This window comes from Phodopus roborovskii, unplaced genomic scaffold, assembly GCF_943737965.1.
Source record: "Phodopus roborovskii unplaced genomic scaffold, PHOROB, whole genome shotgun sequence".
NCBI lineage: Eukaryota > Metazoa > Chordata > Mammalia > Rodentia > Cricetidae > Phodopus > Phodopus roborovskii.
Window position 1 is genome coordinate 31,963,617 of NW_026125052.1, and position 9,960 is coordinate 31,973,576.

Here is a 9,960-nt window from a genome sequence, read left to right on the forward strand (position 1 = left end):
CCTTTGTAGTGCTGGCCAGGGCCTGTCCTCCCTGCATTTATTCTCCAGGAGGTCTCTGCAGAATTAATCAGTAGAAGCAACAATTAATGATCTGGAAAGTCCCTTAGGGAACACCCTGTCCTGTGTGTGAACTCTAGACAAGTGACACTTAGGGCAGGAGCTGCAGCTCTGTGACAGAGCAGTTGCCTGGCACGTGGGAAGCCCGAGGTTGCATCCCAGAGACCAGAGAAGAGAGAACACTGATTCCCAAAGAGTCAAAGGTCACACGTAGCTGGGGCATCACCAGGCGAAGGGTCCCTGTCCAGGCTGTCCTCCAACACGATACCACACAAACACTTCCTACTCCATTGAGGTCCTACGTGGCCCTTTAAAATAATTCCAGAAAGGCCTAGGGTAGTTAGTGGTGCCTGCCTCCTGCATGCCTGTTAGTCAGTCCAGCCTCCCTGGAAGCTGAAGTAGGAGGACGCCATAATGAAACTCCATCTCAAAAAACAAAACAACTCAAAATGCAGCACAAGAAGTACAAAGGGACCGAAGGGGACACTGGGCAGAGGCTGGAAGGCCAGAGCCGCCTAAGGGCAGCCCCAGACCCAGCCTTCTCCCTTCATAGCTCCCCTTTCTCTGTAAATCACTGCCTGGACAGCTTCGTGGGAATCTCCCGGCTTCCCGGGGAAAGGAGAGTCAGGTCCTTCTCTCCCCAGTGCATGACCTTTGCTGCACACTGTGTGCTGCGTGGTCCTGGTGGGTGGCCTGTAGCAATCCTTCCTGCTCTAGGGGTGACAGCCTAGAATGTAACTGCTCAGGATCTGTGGTAGGCGGGCTGCAGGAAAGACATGCACGTTTCCTAGAAGGACATATGGGAAAATTCACCAGAAATAAAAGGTAAAAGGGGACGTGGAGAAACCAGGACTTATTTATTTATTTATTTATTCATTAAAGATGTATTTGTTGTGTATACAATGTTCGGCCTTCCAGCCAGAAGAGGGCACCAGATCTCATTGCTGGGAATTGAACTCAGGACCATCTGGAAGAGCAGCCAGTGCTCTTAACTGCCAAGCCATCTCCAGCCCCTTTAGAGACTTTTTAAAAAGTTTTTATGTATGTGTCTGTGTTAGTGTGTGTGTGAATATGTGTGTATGAAGGTATCTATGCAGGCCTTGGAGCTGGAGGTACAGGTGGTTGATTGTGAGCCACCGGAAATGGGTGTGTTTGCATACACAAATATCAACAACAAAAAGGTGGAGTTGGAAAGATGGCTCAGCAGTCAGGATCACGCGCTGCTCTTGCAGAGGACCAGATTCAGTGCCCAGCACCCACCAGGCACACGTGTGATGCACATACATACATACATACATACATACATACAAACACACATAAAACGAAAATAGACACATCTTTTCCTCCTCCTCCTTATTTCAAGAACTTTAAAATAGGTTTGGTGAGGCTGGAGAGATGGCGGCCTCATTGAAAGCACATGTTCTTGTAGAGGACCCAGGTTCAATTCCCATCACTCATATAGTGGCTCACAACTATTTATAACTCCAGTTCCAGAAGATCCGACACTCTTCCGACCACCAGGGCAGTGGATGCGTGTGGTAGACAGATAGCCATGCATCACACTAACATCCACGTACTAATAAAATTAAATTTAAAATAAAAAAATAGGTTTAGCTTCCTCGGGCCTTTCGCTATGGTGTTCTCTTTGTTAGTTGATCCAATTGACAACTCTTATTTAATGCGTCTGTCTGTCTATATGTCTGTCTGTGGAATGCTCAGCACCTTCCACACTTTGCCATGTGATTATACAACATGCTGTAGTTCGCCAGTTTTCATTCTAACTCCCACGCCTGCCTCACTCTTTCCCCAGGTTCAAGTCCTGGTCCCTGCCTGGGCCCCTTCTTTTGAACCCTCTGCAACCTTCTCAGCCGTTGTACTCTGCCTCCGTGGCATGTGAGCCACGCCTTTGCCCCCTGCTCGTCTTATTCTGCCAACAAGGGTACCCACTGTGTTGCCTCTGAGGAGTTTGTTGCCTGCTTATCCCAGGAACATTAGGAAAAACAAAAGCCAACGACATTTTATTGAGAAGTTTACGCAGCCAGGCAGTGGTGCGTAAACCCCAACATGTGCAGAGGCAGGTGGATCTCTGTGAGTTCAAGGCCAGCCTGGTCTACAGAGGGAGTTCCAGGACAGCCAGGGCTATGAAGAAAGACCTTGTAGAACGGGAAAACTCTGCATTTTGGCTACTTGTGGGTTTCTATAGGGGTCTCCATCTGTTGCAAAAAACATTTCTCTGATTAGGAGTGAGAATTACACTTATCTCCGGGTATAAGGACAAATACTTAGAATACAGTGAGGGATCATGCTGGTTTAGTGCTGTGGTGGTTATACGTTCTCCTTTAATGTGTGACTTCACAGCATTGAGTAATCGGCTTGGTTTCTAGTATTGGGCGTGATTCCCCTCTTGTTCCAGGGTTTCAGATCTAATTAGAGAGCTGTTGGTCACCACCAATGCATGTGCGCCACTACTGCACCCTTAGTTTGTCTGCCACGCTGGCATCGTTGTGCTCCATAGGCGGCGTCACAGGTAGGGAGGACTGTGGGCTGTTCCCCTCCTTTGGAAGCTTGCATGGTACCTTCTGGTGCCATGAAGCTAGTCCTCAAGGAGGCTTTGAGGTCCGTTCCAGCATGGTCTCTTCAGCAACAGGGACTTACAATCTTGTGGGACAGGGGTGTCACTAAGGGCAACAGCCTACAATGTTTTGGAAATTTCTTGGACAACCTTGAGGAACAACTCAAAAGACAGCTTCTGGTGCCTGGTGTTGGGTTTTTGTTAGTCTAAGGCTCTCGGTGGGAGAACTGTTGGCCCAGATGGGAAACTCCATTTAATCTATTTATACACTGACTTATTTGTACTGTTTTTAGCTAGATGGTTCATAGCAGTAGTAGTCTTTATGACTTTTGCAGACACCCTTACTGCTATTTTACCCCCCCCCCGTTTGTTTCTTCTGTAATTATTTCCCTCCCCAGCCCTAATTAGAACCTCGTTGTCCCTGTTCCTCCCTCGGGTCCCGTGTACCCTGCTATTCCTCCTTTCCCACCCGCCCTACAATCGCCCACTTTCCTTTCCTGGTTTCTGCAGTCACTCCAGGTTATACACTCACACCCGAAGACTTGAAGCTACCAACTGATAATCTTTAAGAGGGTCTCTCCTACCATCCACCTCAGCCTTCCATTATAACTTCAAAAATTAGAATATGTATATGTATGTATTAGCAACAATAACCCAAGATGTCCTTGTGGTAAAGCATCCTCAGAGACTATTGGCAGGAGACAGACTGGGTATGTTGTTCTTGCCTTGTATAAGAGCGTTGGGATAGTTGAGAAATACCGAGGCAGAGCCAGGGAGATGGCCCGGTGGGTAAAGGAGTCTGCTGCCAATTCTGCTCACTTGAATTCCATCCCAGGGGACCCCTCTGACCGCCACATGGACACTGGCAACCACCCTGAGATGAGTGAAAGTTTTAGCATTTGTTTGTTTGGCAGAGAGGAGAGCTGGAGAAACGGCTTAGCTGCCAAGAGCACTTGCTGCTCTTGCAGAGGACCCCGGTCAGTTCCGGAACCTACACCGGGCAGTCCACACTCTGGAGTCAGGGTCGGACACCATCTCCAGGCCTCCTCTGACACCTGTACGCTCATGCGCACAGACATACACTCTCACACAGTCACATGGAACAAATGAACTTTCTTTAAAGCGTAAGAGCGTTAAGTGGCTTTACCATGTTTACATTTTTTGAGAAAAAGATTGAGACAGATTTCTGTGTTTACTGATACAAGATGATTTCTAAACGTAAGGAAGTGGGAAAAAGTAAAAACAATAGCACACACACATTTGTCATACAAAAAAAAAATAAAAAATAAAAAACCCCACACATACAAGCAACACACGTTTGTCCTTCTACATCCAGTCCTTCCATATGGGTCCTTTCTAGGCTCACGATGGGGACATGAGCGGGCTCTGGTAAGCCCTGCCCTGTGAGTTCCCTAACAGAACCTTTCTGCATGGTCATGGCTTGACTTGTACACCACAAAAGATGTGTTGAAGCTCCAGTCCCCATTGCCTGCAAACACACCATATTTAGAAACTACGTCCTTGGAGAGTGATCAGAGGTCACTAGCGGGGACCCTAGCCCTGTGGGACACAGGCAGCCAGTGGATCCTAGCCCTGTGGGGCACAGGCAGCCAATGGACCCTAGCCCTGTGGGGCACAGGCAGCCAGTGGATCCTAGCCCTGTGGGGCACAGGCAGCAGAGGGGACCCTAGCCCTGTGGGACTGTGTCCTTCTAAGAGGGCGATTTGGACACAGGCAGCCAAGGGGAGCTCTGTGAAGAGAGGCACAGAGGCTGGAGCCATGCCAGCCCCAGATCACCTGGGACAACTGGAAGAGGCAGGAGAGATGCTCGCCCAGTACCTCGGGAGGGAGCACACAGCCCTGCAGGCCCACACCTGCCCTCCAGAACCTGAGAACACATTCCTATTGTTTTGAGCCATCCAGTTTTGGGCATGCTCCCCGTATATTTCTGTGGCTTTAAGATATATTTGGGGGCTGGAAAGATGGGTCAGTGGTTAAGAGCATTTGCTGCTCTTCCATCCAGAGGAGCCGAGTTCAGTTGCCAGCTCCCACATCGGGCTGCTCATGATGCCTGTGACTCTAACCCCAGGAAATCTGGCACCGGCTCCTGCGCACATGGTACACACAAACTGAAGCAGACATACGTGCACACACACATATATTTTTAAGTCTTTATTTCTATTTTTAGTTATTATGTGCTTGTGTGTGTGGCGATATGCTTACCAGCGCGGTGCCAGCGGAGACCAGACAAGGGAGCCAGATGGCTACGCTCACACGAGTGTGACCAACCATTGCCTGCTGGGCAGCAGCCCAAGATGGTCTGACAGAGTTTTGGGAGGAGGATGACAAGGCCTGAGAAATGTACCAAGATACCTCCTTCATGATCAAATGAACAAGCGCTATGCCTGACCCTGTCCGGAGTCCTCCATGCTCCCTGAAGAAGTAAGCAAAGGACCGGAGGTGGAACCAGCTCTTCCAGAGGCCCGGCCTTTGGCCTCTCCCAGGCGGGTGGAATGTGTGGTCAGGCCTTTGACTCTCTGGAGGCCGCAGGGCTTAGGCAGGAGCCAGGGTGCCTGCACTTGCGAGCTCTGGGCTTTGGGGAGCCTGGGGGCCCCGAAGAAGAAGCTGCTTGTGCATGAAAAGGCTGTCCTGCTCAGATGGGGCATTCGCTGTCTTGCTTTGAAAACCCCCAGATTTTATTTTGCTAAAGCGTGCAGTTTCTTCTGTGTGTGAATGGCACTTAAAATGTGTTTGGAATGGAACTTGATTGTGTCCAGCTGTCACCAACTGTTCCTGTGCCACCCAGAAGGCAGCTGGCCACGCGCCACACTGGGGCGTTCACTTCAAATGGAGGAATTACTGCTCTGGCTCCAGCTTGACTTCACTGAAGTGTTTTCAAGTAAGAAAAAGACAAAGCGGGGTGGGGGCGGGGCCCTCGGAAGGCACAGGAAAGCCAAGTGGGTGAAGGAGGGTTTTGAGGCCTGGCTTGTGTGTGTTGGTGCTGGGGGAGGTGCTGCCTGCTTCCTGCGCAGTCTAAATCATGGTCACGGTCACGCTTCGCTTTTCCAGTTCATCCTTTCAACAAATATTACCCGCTGGGCCCTGGCTGAAGGCTGCGACCCTGGCCCCTGAGCACAGGAAGTATTTAAGTGTAACAGCGCGGCAGGAATGTCAGAACAATACGTCGAGATGAGGGGGAATACACTTAAAGCGGTGCCTTCTAATATCACAAGAACAGAAGGGTCGCATGCAGGGGCGAGGTGGTCCTGAGCTCCATCCCTGCGACCCGCGATGTAGAAGGAGAGAACGGACTTCCACATGCTGTCCTCTAATCTTTATGTGTACACCATCACATGTACCCACACACCACAAAATAAATACATATAACCCAGAAATAAGAAACCAAATCATGTAAGGTATATTTCAAGAACGTCCACTCTTAGCCCGGGGTGATGACGGCTTAGATTCACAACACAGGCAGCAGAGGCTGGAGAGACAGCTTAGCAGAGAAGAACATGGCTACTCTCCCAGAGGACCTGGGTTTAATTCCCGGCACCCATACGGAGGCTTACAACTGCCTGTAACTTCAGTTCCAGGAGATCTGATACCCTCTTCTGGCCTCTGAGTTCCAAGCTACCCAGGGCTACACAGTAAGACCCTGTCTCAAATAAATAAACAAAACGAAAAGTACGGCTAAGAGTGGAGGTCCCGCACACTGCGGAGCAAGTATTTGCTATGTACCTAGACGCTGTTAGAGGGCACCAACCAAGCCCTCCGACCCCTAGAGCCTGGCTGTGCTCCTCACGCACGCACACACGCACGTTTCTACTGGCAGCAGGGACCACCTTCCTACACCACGGAGAAAAGCGCCGGAAACAAGCAGACGAGGGCCAGTGTGACAATGATACCCCAGGCACAATGGTGTGTTTCCACCCAAGCGCTTCAGAGGAGTAGAACACACTAGCAATGCGGACTCATGGAAGACCCTGCCACAGCCGATCTAGATTCCTAGCCTTCAGATAGCAAGTCCTGACTGACAAGCTCAGTCCAGCCGGGGAGTGACCGACCGCACCCGCCTCTAATCCCAGCTCTTGGCAGGAAGAAGCAGGAGGAGGAGGAGGACCTCTGAGTCCCAAGCTACCCTGGCCAAAGAGTGAGCTCCAGGGCTGTATAGGGAAACCCTGTCTTGAGAAACCAAAAGGAAAAGAAAGAAAATCTCAGTCCGACCTTGACAGAGCTGGAACCAGGCGAAAGCAGCTGTCCTCTAGGAAGCATTGGGCCTAAGCAACCGCTTCCAGCTGGTCAACTGGGAAGGAGCCAGCTCCTGACCCAAGGCACCTGGCCACTGGGATGTCACCTGACTGTATTCTCTCACAGGCAGCTTGTCTGACCCACTGTCCAGTCGTGGCTTCCTGTTTTAGGAGACGCTGACATTGGAGAAAGATGGGAGACTAAGTCCAGGAGAATGGCAGCGCCCCAGGCTTAGCTGGGGGGGTGGGGTGGGGAAGGAAGGCATTTCCAGACGGTGGGCAGTTAGATCAGCTGTTCGAGACAGATGTGTACGAGCATACAGGAACGTACAGGGGAGGGGCCACACTAGTGAGCACGAGTGAGGGGCAGACCAGGAGCCTGCCGGCAGGACGGTCCCCAAGAGCCGCTGAGCCACGTGAAAGCCATACCTGAGTGCACCCTGGCTCAGCCTGGGACGGGGGGCAGGCATGTGTGGAGTGATGAGGGCACCGGAAAGGGAAAGCAGGGAAGAAATTGAAGCATACTGGAGAGGGCCATGGGAACTGTGTGGAGGGAAAGTATGACGTCGCAAGACGGTGGGGGGGGGGCTTCTGGGCATAGCAGAGGGGGGAGACTCGGGAGGCAGGACATGAAGGCGGCAAGGCCCAGCCTGGATGGAAAAACAAGGTGGGGGCCCAGCTCACCCCGGAGAGGACAAGGGTGCCCATAGCTGTCTCATGCATGCAAGGGTTAGCGTTGCCAGCCTGACAGGCTCTAACATCACCTAGGAGTGATGAAGTCCCTAGACTGGGTTTACTGAGGTGGGGAGGTCCAGTCTAACGGGGGGGGGGTTGGCACCATTCTGCAGGCCGCATGAAAGGGAGTTGAGCACCAGCATTGGCCCCTGCCTGCTTCCTGAGAGCAGATCCAATGCGGCCAGCTGCTGGCACGCTGTCCCATGGGGAGGGCTGTAAACCCAGTGACCCAGAACAAACCCTTCCCTCTTAAGTCGCTTCGGTCACTATTTTGTCACAAGAGCAGGAGCGAACAAAACGCGTGGGCCTCTGCGCTTGGCTCTGGGCTGGGAGCCTTCTTGGCCTCCCACAGGGCTGGTCATCCTTACTGAGGCCTCCCTACTCCACCCCTCTCCAGGTGCAGGAGCTGACAGCTTAGGCGTCTGTGAGGCTGGTCAGACCAGTTAGCCGGTATCACCTGCCCAGGTCAACTCTGTCACTGCCCGGAGTTATCCTGGGAGCCCAGGCTGACCCCAGGCCAACACTCCTGCACTGCCCCTCCCCCACGCACTTCCCGTAGGTGTGGCCACCCCTCCCTCCCATCCTTGTGGCCCCTGTCCCCAGAGTATTCGCCCTACACTGGAACTGCCCGTCCTGCCTGTGGGCTACCCTGCTGCCAGCAAGTCATCTGACTGGCTTCATATTCACACCGGAGCCAGCCGGGGTTTGGAAAAGTGGCAACAACAAGGTGGTCTTAGCCCCCTTATCACCACTGCGCCCAGAAGTGTGTCAGCCCGGCTGCGCTAAGCCACCCAGTGCTCCTCTGGTTTGTGGCCAGCGCTGACCCAGGCTTGCTTTTCTGCCCTCATGTTGACCTGTCTGGATAAACAGCCCAGAACACCAAGTCAGAGACCAAACCCCCCATGTCTGCTAGACCAGAAGCTTCCAGAAGCTCCTAAAGGAGACACAGAGGTGCCGAGTCAACATGGAATGGCTGACTGGCACTTGGAAGGAGCCACTAAATTGGAAGCCGCTTCTCTGCAACTGTCCAGACCTGAGCTGTGTTCGGGAGGTTGGCTCTCCTAACTGGAACTCTCCGGCTCACAGGCACCCTTGGAGGGACCTGTCTGATCCCAACCCTCAGGACAGGTGCTCTGTGGGGAAAACACGGAGGCTGGGGTGGACACCTAGCAAAGCCCTGTGCCAATGGGAGAGAGCCCAGGCGACACAAAACCAAGTGCCTTCTCACCGTGCCTCTAGCCTGTGGCTGGGGAAGCTGCTGGTGCTGAGCCACCACGAGGTCAGAAGGCAGGTGCTGCGCTGATGTGAGCATGATGAGACCGTACAGCACTATCCTTGGGACGTAACAGCCTCTGTGAAAGCTTGGGCAACTTGCACAAGACCCTCATGGGGGCGTCCATCTGTCTATATATTCCTCTCATTGGTTGGTGAATAAAACACTGTTTGGCCAATAGAGGCAGGAAGATAGATGGGACTAGGAGACTGGGAAAGATAGGCAGAGTCACCACGTGAGCCGCCAAAGGAGAAACAGGTCCGGACATTCTCCAGTAAGCCAAGACCACGTGGAAATACATAGAGTTATAAAATGGGTTAATTATTAAGACAGAGATAGCCAATAAGAAGCCCTAGCCATCGGCCAACGTTTTTATAATTAATATAACGTCCATGTGTTCATTTGGGGTTGAGGGCAGGGGACCTGGCAGGACAAGAACTTCCAGCTACAAAATGGCGTTCACGCATGGAGTGAGATTTTCCACAGAAAGCCTGACAAAAACGTGCCCGCCCCTGTTGCCCATGCCCATTAGGGCGTGGGCACAGGTGCAGACACGGCCAATCCTGTGACTCTTGTGCTGTGCACCAGTTATCTCCTTCATTTGGGGCCCAACGTGGGGCTCGAACCCACAACCCTGAGATTAAGAGTCTCATGCTCTACCGACTGAGCTGGGGTCTGGGGCCCCAGACCTAGCCTCCCATAGGTCACATCCCCACTGTGCCCAGTGCAACAGGGGCGGGCAGGGTGGATATCTCACTACAATTCCCCTTTTAGTCTAAAGATTTAAGCTTGACACACTATATACAAAGGTAGTAAATATCAAGTATGCTTTAGGGAAAGGAAACGTAGGAGCATACACACTTAAACCCTACTGCAGTGAAGTAACAAGAGCAAGATGGGAAGAGATCCTATCCAGTCCTCGGGCGAAGGCACAACAGGGATCTCTATAGAGTGTCCTATTCTGGAAGGTTACGTCTCATACCTAACATTTCTATCTAGGAAGAGAGAACAATAATCGTGACAATCTAATCTTCACCGTCATCAAAGACCTGAGAAGGGAGATAACAATACTA